This window comes from Limulus polyphemus, unplaced genomic scaffold, assembly GCF_000517525.1.
Source record: "Limulus polyphemus unplaced genomic scaffold, Limulus_polyphemus-2.1.2 Scaffold807, whole genome shotgun sequence".
NCBI classification, from domain to species: domain Eukaryota; kingdom Metazoa; phylum Arthropoda; class Merostomata; order Xiphosura; family Limulidae; genus Limulus; species Limulus polyphemus.
In genome coordinates, this window is record NW_013666417.1 from 357050 (window position 1) to 372747 (window position 15698).

The 15698-nt window shown below is 30.4% G+C and overlaps 1 protein-coding gene across 4 annotated transcripts in view; it reads right to left on the reverse strand.

The window, feature by feature from the left end:
• The window catches only part of LOC106460640 (octopamine receptor beta-2R-like), a 100003-nt gene that overhangs the window by 80445 nt on the left and 3860 nt on the right, over window positions 1-15698 (reverse strand). For all 4 annotated transcript variants that reach the window (XM_022387411.1, XM_022387409.1, XM_013920365.2 and 1 more), the window contains exon 2: window positions 4409-4501. The gene's annotated coding sequence lies outside the window, so the exon portion shown is untranslated. The remainder of the gene's footprint in view (window positions 1-4408; window positions 4502-15698) is intronic.

The following is a 15698-nucleotide window of genomic DNA, read 5'->3' on the forward strand; positions in this document are numbered from 1 at the left end:
AGGGTATATACAATACTTATAACGTTACTTGATCACTAAAGTACATACAGTATTTATAACGTTACTAGTAGATTAGAATATTTACAGTATTTATAACGTTACTTGATGACTAGGGTATATACCCTATTTATATCGTTACTTGTTGGGTAAGGTATATACACTATTTATATCGTTACTTGATGACTGGGGTATATAAAGTATTTATAAAGTTTTTTGATGAGTATGTTATATACGGTATTTTTAACGTTACTTGATGACTAGTGTACATACAGTTATATAAACCTATACATTCTCCCTACTACTGTGAAACGTTAGAGAACCTATAAGAAAGGGGAGAACATCTGTTGTTCTGTTCATATGACTATAACATGTTCTACACTAAGTGTAGCTATTTAAACATATCAGAAAAGTAAGCTAGACCAAAACGTCATCAATTTTGTAATTTGATAAAGAATACATTGTAAACTTCTGGAAATTTCGAGACCTGATCTGTAAAAGTGCCGCAATACTTGCTTACTCGCGATATTCTAAGCATGGAATGATGCAACGACGTCGAAGATTTGATGTACAACATCTTAAAACTTTTCAGGTCATCTGAAAGAGTTTTGGGAGTGAAAAAGGTTAACTTTTTAGATTTATAAGAAAAGGTGGTATAAGTCATATTTTAACATTTCCATCGTGGCTTCAATGTAAAAACGTGTGAACAGGAGACACATGTAAGACATGTACAAGCCTATCTCTCGTGAATCTGACTACTGAGATAAGGAAATCGCCGAAAAAAGAAATAAATATCGTAGGCATCATATTGCTGGTATAAAGCTAGTAAGGAATAGAATCTTGACGATTGTCGCTAAATTCACGGATTGAGGAGAACTGCTACATACAATTTTGAAGTAATTACCAAGTATGAGACTGAAGGTAGGCAAGTGAGTATTTGGACACTAATAAGCTCGGTCCAACTGTCGAGGATTTTACACATTCTGAAATGTAATATATACTTAATATATACTCAATACAAGAAGGCTAATAAGAAAAGACTGTAAATGTCGAAGACCATTATGCTAACAGTTTGGATCGCATTTGTATGTAGCAGCAGTCGCTATTTGACTGACCTCCAGGAGACAGAGCAGCGTCAATTAAACCCTGAAATCTTTGATTTAGAAAAATAGTGTTGATTGTCAAAAAATTGCATACAGCTAATCAGTAGTGAATAATAGCATCTTTAATATCGCATTACATAAATTTATATATACATGATATATGGTAACATTTTACACATAAATATATAATCACATTAATCACCTAATCTTTGTTCAATATAAATAGAAATCCAATCAAATTTAAGAACTATTTATCATTTTTTTTTGTAGAATAAGATGTAATCGTTTTAAATTACTTGGGAGTAAATTAGTACATTAATAATTTACTAATTAAAGTAACCCCAGCTCATCACAAGATCAAGCATTATACACTGACTCCAGAAGAACAAACAACCTTTCCAATTATATGAAAAACCAAGTTTTCCAGCAACAATTTTAGTTAAAGCAGCAGACAACACAAACATTGGAAATCGTGCTACACATTAATTATCTTTGAATAAGTACTACAGAAAGTTGCTTATCCCAGATAACGAAAACTTGTTTTATAGAAAAAAATTTAAATAATAAACTATTTTTCTATTTTTTGATCCAACATCCATTTCTTACTACAATATCAATTTAAACGTTTATCTAAAAATTAATCTCTAGGTGCAGAAGCCTTGGCGATATTAAGGTGTGATACGTTTTACCTCTTTAACCATAGTTCAGACATATTTTATTGTAAAAGACTAATGTTGTCACATAAGTGCGGTCTTAACTGTAAGGAAAATGAGCTAATCATCACCTGACACATTTTGATTCCCGTAAACTACTTATTTATACTTCATCTTTTATTTACAATGAAGTCGCGAATGATAACACTGAATAATCGAACAAAGTCTGAGGGTAATGTGAAATATATAACTTAAAATACAGATTAATTTTTTTAAGTTTCACACTCTCATCACAATATGAACAGTGTGAAAGATATAACATTCAACTAAATACTTTGATATCGGCTTCATAAGTACTACATCATGGAGGGAGCAGAATACATTAACCATTTATATAATGTGAGATATATCCAACTATGGAATCTGCAAACACATGAGAAAATTATTCCTCCTTATTCATAAAAATCATAGTTTTAAAACCCTTAAAGACTGAGAGTTTAGAAAACTTAAGATGAACAACTTTATGTCATGAATCACGAATTAACGTTCAATTCCACATTATCTTATTCTACACATATAAATTTGCATTTTAAATTCCATGTTCAACGTGAGAAATGTATTATTTTAATTTGGCAGAATAACATTAAAAAACAAATAGAAATCTACTAAACGAAACATCTATTGAAATAACTTATTTTATGTAATGTTTCTATGCTCAGTCCTCATTAAAGGCCAAAAAGTTAATTCCTGATATAGCAGCTTAGTAAACTGTAGTGTTTTGTTTTATCTAATAGACTACTTAAACAGCTAGTTTTTAAAACTAATTTCAAATTATTGAACGTCTTTCAATTAATATGTGTGTGTTGCCTATGTTACATCCAACACTTGTGTAGTGTAGTTGTATAACACTATATTTGTGAAAAGTTTAGATATGAAACATTTATCGAGCAGCCCCTATGTGGCTGGGAGAACAGTCTAATAGAAATTTATTGTTTTAGAAATTTCAAGTTGTAGAACACATTAGAGTTCACTTACGCTGTTTACAATGGTGCCGATGTTATATACATATACTCAACCACTTGTCATTCGATTCATCAAATTATATAGAGTTTTCACAAGGGTAAGTAATAACTCATCCTTACTAGCTATTAACTCACCAATTAATGTCTGAATGTCAGATATCTACAGCATAACTGTTTATACGGAAGATAAAAATATCTTGGTCCCCACCACCCGACAGATTCAAAAGTAAGATATCAGGTACTTGTGTATACACATACACTTGAAAATGGCTTTTGAATTGTAGATCAGCAAGTAATTTTTATTGAAATTTTAATAACATATCTTGATTAACAATTCAAGTATGCTAAGTTCAATTCAAGCAATTATGTTAAGTTCTATAGTCTTCTAAGTTGACAATATATCACATTTCATATACAGAATATGTTATCTTTGATTTATGTTAAGAATACTTCTATTAATTTATTTGTCAATAAACATATTCTAACTTTTGTTCTCTTTCTTAGTAATTTCATCTTAACTACCATTAATCTCAATAAGTTTGTACAAAAACTAACTAAACAATTTAAGCCTAGTCCACTACTGCTAACGTTTCAAACTATTTAGGTATGTTGAAATTTCAATTTATTTGAAGAATTTCAAACATATACAGTGGTCAAATTTACTTTACACCATAATGAAGTATAGCAGTATGCGGATCTACGTGTCGCAAGCTACATACATCTAAAAGCAACCATTCAATAACCGTAGATATGTAATCAAAATTGTCATGAAATGTCAGAGCCATAATCTACGGCGGTTGGCAAACACAGCAGTTAGAGCATCACAATCGACGATACGCATTCTGTGACTTGACTAGATTTAAATCTCGATACTATTTAGTTTTGCTATTTTATCTTAAAGTACTTGGAGTTGGTGACAGCCGTCAGCCCTACTTAGAGATAAAATGAGAAGCACAAGCGAAAGAGAATTTAATTGGCTTTAAAGCTCGAACCTGCAATATGATTACACATTTTACTTTTCACAACTGCTAAAGATTTAAATCCCTTTTTTATTGAAAATAATAGGATCAAAAACACGTGGCACTTGTTGAGTTTAACAACTCTCTGGCTGAAAGTCAGTAAAAATACTTTTGTATTATTACTTTGAGAATCTACAGTATGAGTGAAACGGCACACCAGAAGAATATTTTCTATCAACAAAAATCACCTGTACAAGCAGTTAACGTTTATCATGCTTTAGGTAAAATACTGCTCTAGAGGATCATTTGTGGGCTGTTAAAGTATACTTCTTTAAGTTACCACAGCAAATGCGCAAGGATTAAGCAACTCAGAGATGTCCAAAGTTTCACATACTTATAATCGATTGGAAAGTTTCGTAAATGTATTTTTGACTTCTTACTACAATTTTATAATATTGGGTATCTTCTTGGAATAAGAGCATGAAATATCTAATACTGACGTGATTTAATTTAAATTCAAGGATATAGAAGAATTAAGGTGGTATTAATTCATAGGTTATTTTTATTGATTTTTGCATTTTTGGGTGGTAAGAAGCCGAACGAGTCTTCTCTAAACTATTTCGAATAAGCACTATAAATGTTGCACGAAACCATTATATAATTAACTATCTCACCTAATAGAACAATAATACAATGAGTTGTAGGAACAAATCCCTGATTAGGTCTTACTCAAGTTGAAGATTCACATCTTCTTGATATCGGTCGTCCTAGATAAAACAAAATAATAACAAAAGTGAATATTATATTGTAATCTGGTCTCACAAAACAATGTAACATCTGATCAGTTTACAACATATTACATAAATTCTTTGATACATAAATATAATAATTATTTTAAAAATCAAAATGTCCAGTGTAATATGTTTAAAGCACATGTACAGAAACAGCTGGTTTCAACGTTTAAGTCTTACATGAAATACAACTGAATTTATTTTGTACAAATGTGGAAAATAACATAATTAATCAAGTAATGTAAACTGATTTTCCCAAATCATAATTTTAGTTATATTGGCATCATTGTTTTTATAATTTAGTCATCCATGATGTTACATTACATGCACAAATATATATATATATATATATGTATATATTTATTTATTTATACGTCATGAGATAATTAGTGATATTTTTCCTTATACTTTGTTTCTTTGTTAATTCATATAATCTCATTTCACAGTATTTAAATATCTGTATACTTAGAATATAAGTTTATTTGTCTTGTTTGTAATTATGCACAAAGCTACCCAATGGGCTATCTGTGCTCTTCCCACCACGGGTATCGAAATCCGGTTTCTAGCGTTGTAAGTCCGCAAACATACCGCTGTGCTACTGGGGGGGGGGGGCATTTATTTGTCACATTTTCCCGAAGTGGATAAAGCTAAGTTAGTTAGATTGAATTTCAGATATAGTGGGGGTGACAAGTATGAAAAAATAATTTCTCTGATTATTTGTTAATTTTTGAGGTATTTGTTATGCTAACTTTATATATTTGCTGTATTTTACTTAACATGAAGATTAAATTCTTTAACAATTATTACAGTACTAAAATCTAATGGTATAGAAAATGTGACAAAGATAGGAAACATGGGATTTTAGAAGGATGTTTGCAATGTATAGTGATTTTATAATTTATGAAAACATATTTTTCAACAAGATAGAAGTTTACATTAGAGAACTACAGATATACTTAAAGGTAAGGTACTATTCAAGATCAAAGTACCCGTCATATTCTCGTTAACAATGCATAATAAATTGATAAATAATAAATTTTGGCTATATCACAATGTCAAAAGTAAGAAATAGTTATGTTAAATTTGAATATAGTGTTTTATTAACATTATTTTGATTTCAGGAACATGCGATTCAGTGTGTTCTACGAGTTAAAACGGACGTTACTGTTCTTTTAACCTAGAAGTGACTTAACTGCAAATCTTTAACCTTGAGAGAAGTTCCATGTTTATATAAACTGCCAATGAACTCGATAAATTACTCCATTTATCTTTTTTATATACTTTCTATTGTTTTCTAATGGCTCATAATACATGAAACATCAGTAGTAACACTCTAGCTATTAATGATTTTGACAAAACGTTTTAAAACTACCATTCTCTCCATATATACATCTTTTCTGATTAAAGATAAGTTATAAGAGTTTCATATCAGGATGAGTTGCTTAGTGTAATGGTACTTGCTGCTTCCCATAGGATCTTCTTAATTGCAAAGCAATCCACCAAAATCATTAGATAAACTAAGGTTTAATTACTTCTCTTTTCTACAGATTGAAAAAGACGGAGACGAGTGAAAATACATCATCATATTTAATAACATTTTCCAAGATATTCATGATTTTTTTTATTTTTCTAAGCATTCTGTTAAATATTAACTCATATCGGTCTTCTATATAGTAGAATGTGTTTTGTCGACACATTCCTAGAATGATATGATAATAGCTAGCTCGAACAAAACATTCACTCTTTTATAACCATTTTAAAAGGGAAACACCATTGAGTCTTACTACAATTTGATGGCACCTGCGACTTCCTGGGTGTTGTTGTATACAACTACTTTAGACATAATAACTAAAACATGTTACGTATTAGAATTTCAAATTGTTTGAAATTGAGTTAAATGATACTTTAAATTTAGTTGTGAAATTGTACTTTGGATTTAGTATTTAAATATATGCCGATATATCTCCAATTTATGATATTTGCCAACAGGATTGATATACACAGTTTTCTTTTTTAACACAAATATGTTTTGATATACAAACAACAACTTACAATAACAGTTATTACAAATAGTTGTTACGCAATGATTTATATACACAAATTTTAGAAACGCGTAAGCAATATAAAGTATTCTTTCTAGTCTGGAACTTCCTTGATACCTTATCGAAGGTTCACGATGAGCAAGTTAATTACGAGTTGATGTAGGTACAATTCGCTTAACGGGAAGCTAGCTAGCTTTGTCTTTCGTTATTCACCAGCGATGCGCACCGAGTTTTCCACCATTGAAGTAAGGTAATGTTTTCGTAAATGTACTAATTTATGATGAGAATCCACTGAAGTTGGATGATTTGTAATGTTCGGACTATGTAAATGCTCCTGGTCAAATATCTGAAGTGTTCCGATTGATAAGCGTTATAACAATAGCAACTACAGCAAACCAATAATAAATACTCTTTTTTGGGCGCATCGCATTGGTTATATTTATAGGCTTTTGGAGGCTTTCTCGAATTTTCAGTTTCACGTATCAATACTGACGCTAAAACTATCATTTACGTGCACACATATATTGTTGATTCTTATACTCAAGAATCATCTACAACTTTAGAGAAAAGGCGGGAGTTTCGCAATACGTATTTAACACTATAAGCTATGCATATTTTTAAATATAAACTTAATTTTAATTTATAAAAATTGAAACTTTTACCCATTCTAAAATGGGTTAATAAACATAGTTACAGCATTGTATTCAAAGGTTACAAAATCTCAGTATTAGTAGTTTAAATATCTAAAATTCTGTGTAAAGAAGCAAATGAGGAATCATGATGGAAATGTAAATAGAATACTCCGTATATATTAAAGCAAGTGTGTTTACCTAGCCATCCTTTAAAAATTTCCAACGTGATTAAAGTTTCATTTTCGGTTAGAAAATCTATAAGTAAAAATGTTGATGAATTACGATTTCACGTAAGACTCGTCAAAAGTATTCTCAAAGTAACATTAAAAGTACATTGTCGATTCTAAAATAATATAAATAGAACTGACCTAAATATTTATCTTTCTATTAACTTTACTTTCAGATTAAATAATTAAGAACTTGTGAGAAGCATTTCTGTAATTTTGTGTAAGCGAGCAAAATAACCAATAGTCTGGAGTTGAGCATTCCGAACCAATTTTCTAGAAACTCTATAAGAGTCGAGAACCTATGTAATGGAGTCAAGTATTCCGAACCGCTTTTCTAGAAAATCTGTATGAGTATAGAACCTATCTGCTGGAATGGAACATTCCGAACAACTTTTCTAGAAATTGTATAATAATAGAAACCTATGGGCTGTATTGGAGTATTCTAAACCACTTTTCTAGAAACTCTGTAAGAGTAGAAAACCTATATACTGGAGTGAAGCATTCCAAATAACTTTTCTAGAAATTTTATAAGAGTAGAGAAGCTGTATGCTGGAGTGGAGAATTCCGAATCACTTTTCTAGAAACTATATGAGTATAGAACCTATGTGATGGAGTGAAGCATCCCGAACCACTTTTCTAGAAACTCTATAAGAGTAGATAATCTATTTTCTGGAGTGAAGCATTCCCAAACCACTTTTCTAGAAATTCTATAAGAGTAGAAACTCAATGTGCTGGAGTGGGGCATTCCGAATCACTTTTCTATAAACTCTACATGAGTAGAGAATCTATGTCATTGGTTGGCGCATTCCGAACTATTTTTCTAGAAACTCTATAAGAGTAGGTAACCTATGTGATGAAGTGGAGCATTTCGAACCACTTTTCTAGAAACTCTATAAGAGTCGAGAACCTGTGTAATTGAGTCAAGCATTCCCAACCACTTTTCTAGAAAGTTTATAAGAGTAGAAACATATGGGCTGGATTGGAGTATTCCAAACCACTTTTCTAGAAACTCTATAGGAGTAGAGAACCTATGTACTGGAGTGAAGCATTCCGAATAACTTTTCTAGAAATTTTATAATAGTAGAGAAATTATATGCTGCAGTGGAGCATTCCGAATCACTTTTCTAGAAACTCTATATGAGTAGAGAACCTATGTGCCGGAGTGGAGCATTCCGAATAGCTTTTCTAGAAAGTCTATAAGAATAGAGAACCTATGTTATTGGTTGGAGCATTCCGAACCATTTTTCTACAAACTCTATAAGAGTAGTGAACCTGTGTGATGGAGTGGAGCATTCCGAACCACTTTTCTAGAAACTCTATAAGAGTAGAGAATCAATGTGCTAGAGTGTGGCATTCCGAACCAATTTTCTAGAAACTCTATAAGAGTAGAGAATTTACGCTATATAGTAGAGCATTCCGAACCAGATTTCTAGAAACTCTATAAGAGTAAAGAACCTATGGGCTGGAGTGGCGCATTCCTAATCACTTTTCTAGAAACTCGATAAGAGTAGAAAATCTGTGTGCTTACTACAGCTTGGTTTTTACTCATGATTTCCTACATAATAAGTTCACATCTTCCTTCATTAAGCCATTTACCATAAATAAAAATATCCATAGTAAATGTGCTTGAATGAAAACAAAGTCCATACAATGTGTTTCCCATAGCAAGTATTTACAATATGCCAATAGACTTCGTGTTGTATTAATAAATAAACTTAGTATTCCGAAAATTCTTTCGGTAACTGACAGTAAAGCTAGGATGGAGCTTATTTCTCCATCCACGTGTCAGAACAACACAGAAAAGGTATAAATTAATAGTTGGTAAAATTTTCTTATTACTAGTAAAACCTTATTCCATTTTCATCATTCCCTCTCGGCTTCTGGCATTTGACTGAAATTATATTTTATGCATAACTTGTCCGTGTAATTGGAATGAGGGAGAAGGCAGCTTTAAACATCTTATCTGAGCCACTGATAATAGTTAAATTTTTGTATTTATAGTAAATAGATGAAATGTAAATAACATTTATTATTACATAAATATATATAATAAAAATATTGGTTTAACTAACTCATCATTTATGAGCATTTTCAATATTTCGACTTTTGTTTCTAGTATTTCTAGAGTCACATTTAATATATTAGTTTGACTACAGTTTTGCTTTAAGACAGGGCACTCAAGCCTTGACTTTTACAAAATAAATTAGCATCTCAAGACAAAGGTGACAAAATTTAATCATTGCTACATATGAGAAAGACTGCTTAGTACTTTCGCTTCGTTGTGTCGTAGGGGGCTACAGTATGACATATGTTTGTACGTGTATGTTATGTTGTAGAATTTACTGTATATGTTAACCTTCTTTACCTATATCCTCATACAGATGTATTTGTCTTTCAAGATTAACTTGTGAACGACGAAATATAATTAAAGTACGAAGATGTAATATGGAAACAACACAGCTTACTAAAATCATGGTTGCTTTGTACCATTGCTTCTGAAGTTCTCTGTAGATAAAAAAGTCTGTTAAATTTTTCACTTATCATTGTTTCCCGTTGAACAAGTACGGCACCTTTTATTGGGTATAAAGTTTTGATTTTCGTCTTATCTTCAAAACTGTATCTATTCAGTTAGTTAAATAAAAAGACTTAGACTCTTAATAAATACTTTTACACAAGAGTTTCATGTCAGAACTAGTTATTAAGTAAGTAGCTATTCAAACTCACATAACTGTGTAATATTGTAATGTTGTACTTCGAATAAGCTTTGTTTACATGTAGAAACGAGGTTATTTCATGTAAAATAAACTTAATCAAAACGAGGTTATGCCATGTAAAATATAGATTGTCGAAACAAAGTTCTGTTATATAAAACTTATGTAGTAAAAACTAGGTTATATTACATAAAACAAACATAATAAGAAAGAGGTTTAAAATTGTGCAAAGTTTAGATAACACTGGCATTCAAAATTCATTTAGTTTGTCTGTTGACTTATTAAACTTTTATTTCTATTTAAATTTCATTTTTGGTGATTCAAAAGTGAATATGAACTGTTATCCTTTTTTCCGAATCCTTTGTTTCTATGACATGAAGCTGTTAATATCCATTTTTGAGCTACTATAATAATCAGATTAGGAAAAGCATAAGTTCGTATATCTTTGAAAGTGTTTTCATGTTTTACTGCTCGTAAGTTAGAAACTACTGTTTTTGTTTTCAGATGTGAAAGTAAAAGTAAATACGATATAATAGCATAGAGCACCTGTAGCAACGAGTGTTGTGTATTGATTTCCAAATTTTGAAGGTTAAGCCTGAAATATTGTCTCATGATACTAGCTACAAATCTCTCATTCACTCGCTAAATTTTGTTAAAGTATGTTTTGAGAACTACTAGAATACATGAAAAGGAAAACAGAATGCGAAATTTTTGGTTGAAAGTTAAACACGTTAACTTATAAATGAACCTCTTATTTCTTAGCATAGTTAAAACATTTGAAGCTTATGATTAGTTAGAGATAGTGTCTTCTTTGTTTTAACGGCATCACGGCCAATAGGATTAAGATAAATCGGACAAAGAACAAGTACTTTACATGACAATTCTATTTCCAGAATAAAATGTTTATTCTTCATCTGTATTGTTGTCACCTATTCTAATAATCATTTCCACAAGCTTGAAAGGTACAGAATGAAATTGTTTAATGATCATTTAATTTGTTAATATTTTCCCAACGATCCAAGCTATAATACCTAACTATTACATGTATTCCTCTAACTAATCAATTTCATACAATACCTTAAAGTCTTGCAGATACAAAGACATTCTCATAGCATTAGAACCTTGGGAGTGTTGTAATTATTTTACATGACGTGTTAGCTTGTCCTTCAACAACATAAGTTAACAATAAAAACCACAAACTACTGTCATTTTAAACAATTTCTTAGATTGATTATATTGTTATATTTTACGGTAGTAGTATTGTAGTACAACCATTAATGCTGTAAGCAAGTAATACGAAACCTGAAAATTTAACTTGTGTTTGTTACATTTGAAAAGTTTACATAATAATAAAAATAGAATATAGTAGAGATTAACCTAATTTGTACGCAGAACCAATGCAATATTTGTTTAACTAAATACAGTTCAAAGCATGCGATTCTAAATAATTTTCAAAAATACAGTGTTACTTCTGACTCCCGATTTGATTTTGATTATCAGTGGAGGATATGTAGTTAACACTATTATAATACTTAATAAACTGGTGTTTTGATAATATGCACCTCTCATATGAGTTGCTCTTGCTTATCAAACATTTGTATGTCAAACTTATAACTTTTGATGTGATTTTCATTCTAATTGATTATTTTTATTCGCTACTTTCATAAGCGAAAATGACAAGAAATTCCTTAGTGAACGGCACTAGGTGTTGTTTATAGTAATACGAGTCTCTGGATTGTTCTTATTGTTCATCTGAAACTGGTTTGATTCTTTCTATTCACTTGGGGAAGTAATTGTTGACTTCATATTCACTCTTCAAAGGTAAAAATATATACACTAAAAATAAATAAAAGATTAAAGATACTAGAAATTTGAACATTATTTGCATATTTGTATTATTTTATTCATACGAAACAGCATATTAACAAGGGAATATTGTCCTGTGCTGTTTAATATGTATATATATTATACATTATGAACATAATAAAATTGATTAATGCAGTTATTTACTAGACATCGTAGGCTGCAATATGTCATTTCCGCTTACATGTCTAATGAAAAGTAAACAAGAAAATAGAGCTGTTAATGTGATGGAATGATGGCGTAATCGCTTTCTTAAACACCTACGCTTAGTTATCTGTAACAAAATAACTTTATAAACGTGGGTGATTTTTTTATCCGATTTTTTTCTTTAGAGTGGCTAGTGGGTTTGAATTTTCTCTGTTGCAATAGAAATGTTTCCTGTCTTTGAATTTGCTGGTTTATCAAAAGTTCTTGTCTTATTGTCAGATTCTACTTATCTGTAACAAAACCTTTGAATCTTGTAAAACTAATATATTTAACTTAATTGCGATTCCTGTTGTTCTTTTAATACAATCTTTAATTTTCACAGAATACTGGCGCTTATCCTTGAATTTTTGTTTAACAAATTATCATTACCACAATCTAATATCTGTTTTTCAATAGTCTATCTGGCGATTATCACGTTCATGAAATCCTCTAAGGATTCATTCATTCAACATCGCATTCAAAAGATTATTGACGGGTTAGTCCATTTTCTGTTTTAAAACAATAAAGAATTAGTTTTTTCATTAGAAGCCACCAACCATTAACTCACTCTATTATTTTAATTCGAGAAATAACAATTAGTAAATATAAATCTTGATTTCACACCAAAATATCATTGATCACTATACATTACTCCCAGTTTGTAATAAACTTGTAATTAACGTGATTGTTTTAAGTTTGAAAATATATCGAAACTGCTCATCTATTGCCACAAAAGTTAGTAAAATATTATATCCAGTAAATATAAGTGTAGTTAAAAGATAACCTTACTAGCGGAGTATCTACTTGTGGAGAAAAGTTAATTTATCTATTTTTCTACAGAAATATAAGTTCTTTTAAGTTTTGGTCTATCCCGTGACTTGGTTAATTTCGATGTGATGCGCATGGATCGTTCAGCAAACCTCTATAGGAGAAATGAGTCAATACTACGTGCAGAGTTTCTAAGAATTTTGTTCAACTGGTTTTTCGCAGAGTTTTCGTAATACGTACATGATAATCTAAATTATTCGAAAAAGTCTCTAAGTTATTTCCATAATAAATCCGTGGAGACGAGTGATCCTATTTTTTTTACATGTACATTTTTCTACTTGTTAGAAAATGAATCCATATTTTCAACGATATAAAATGTAAATATGTTTGTATACTTAATAGAAATATATCATATCTGTCGAAATGTAATTTATGATCAAAAAAATTTCGAAAAAAAAATGTTAATATTTTTTTCATCTCCACGAATATATCACTACAAGTAACAACAAAACATAAATATTCCTTTCTAATAAATTAGTTGATCAACAGTACACTAATGAAGAGCCAGTATAAGAAGAATCCATACCTTTATGTTCTTTAATGAAAAACTTGCTGAATAAGGTTTTAATAGAATCACTTCTAAAATATTCTTGTATTATTATTAAACAGCCGTAGAATAAAATAATAAACACACACTTACTCTCTAGTCCATTATTTACGGTGGAAGCTTCTGGAAAATAAATACAAGTTAATAAAAATGAACCTGTAGACTTAATTAACGGACTTATGACAATCTTAGTCAGTGCAAACATCAAACGAAACAACAGGAGCGCCAGAACTTTTGTTGGTGCACAGATATGATTAAGTATGCGACATATTAAAAAAAACAGTTCGGTGTATATTTTTTAAAGTGTCTTCACAAAACAACGTATTAGAATACGGAAAAGAACTTAAAGAATTGATTAAAGTTAATTCTGTTGTATGATTAATAAGGATATAGATATAAAAAGGTATAGAGATATATTTTGATACGCTTGTAATGAAATTTTGCTGTACTTTGGAGCTGTGGGTGTGCTATAGATGTGATGATCAAATCTCACCATTCAGTCAAGGAATAGCAGCTTAGGAGTTGCTGATTGATGGTGTTGACTAGCTACCTTTTCTCTAGTTTATCAGTTGAAAATTAGAGATGGTTATGCGCAGGTATCACTTATGTAGCTTTGAGCAATAATTGTGTACCAAACAATGACAAAAACTTTAAATGTGAATATTTTTCAGAGCAATATTCATGTGCATTTTACAGAATATACATTAAACAGAACATGTATACGGGAGTGTGCTAAATATTCTAACTGAACTTAAAATAAAGAATGTCTAAGTAAATTTAAGATTTATTTTTAGATATTAATTTAAGGGATTTAAATTAGTATGAACTATGAACTCGACCCCAGTTAAACATGTAAATCAGTTAGAGTATAAAAAGTATGTTATCTAGATTTCAATTAACTTATCAGATGAGCCCCGCCCCTACTGTCACACATGATTTCCGCTGTATTTTTTATTAAATGACATCTTAATTTAAGATAATCAAACTAGATAAGTATCGTCACGGATCTCTAAGGTATATTACTAATTAAACATTGCCACGGACTTCTAAGGTATATTACTAATTATTGTTATGGACCTCTAAGGTATATTTTATGTTTTGTTTTTTGTTTGTTTTAGAGCAAAGCCACATTAGGCTATCTGTTGTGTCCACCTCGAAAAATCGAACTCCTGCTTTAGAGTTGTAAGTTCGTAAACTTACCGCTGTTCCACCGGGGAGGGGGGTGGCTATAAATTTTTTATTCATTTGAATATACAAATATCACTTACAAAGATCTTTTTCAAGGATTTCAGATTAACGTAAAAATAATATCATCCTTTTTATAAGAAATTCTATTATATGCTTGTTGTAAAGCATTTTTGTAATAGGTATATTTTGTCTTCTTGCAGGATGTTTAAAAGATTTATCAATATACATAAATATCAGTGTGCGCACTCATATTTATAGCCAGCGTATTATGTCTAGAAACGTTTCTCCAAATTAGCTCAATTCGTTCAGAAAAAGTATTTAAAATAATTAATTTTTTTTGTTAAAGAATTAAAAAACGAAGTCAGATGATAATCAAACCAAATTTCTTGGTAGTCGAACAAGAACTCAAACTCGAATATCATCGCAAGAATCCGTTATCAGTTTACTGATTTTGTCAGCAATAGAAATTGGTGGTATCTTCTTAAATAATACCAAATTATATTTAAAATTATGTTATTTTAACTATACAAATGTTAAGGATGGCAAGATAGATTTTCTTACATTAAGGAGTTTGCGCTACATTTATATAGCTAAACCCCTAAAGCCCAGTGCTTCAACCATAAAATTGAAAAAACGTGAAATCTGAACTTGCCATATCTCAATAGACTTGTTAAGTTCCATCCTTAATAACCATAAGTCAAAACTGAGAGTTGCCAAGTTCCATCCTTAATAACCATGAAGTCAAAACTGAGAGTTGCCAAGTTCCATCCTTAATAACCATGAAATCAAAACTGAGAGTTGCCAAGTTCCATCCTTAATAACCAATGAAATAAGAATTAAGAGTTGCCACGTTCCATCCTTAATAACCAATGAAATAAGAATTGAGAGTTGCCACGTTCCATCCTTAATAACCAATGAAATAAGAATTGAGAGTTGCCAAGTTCCATCC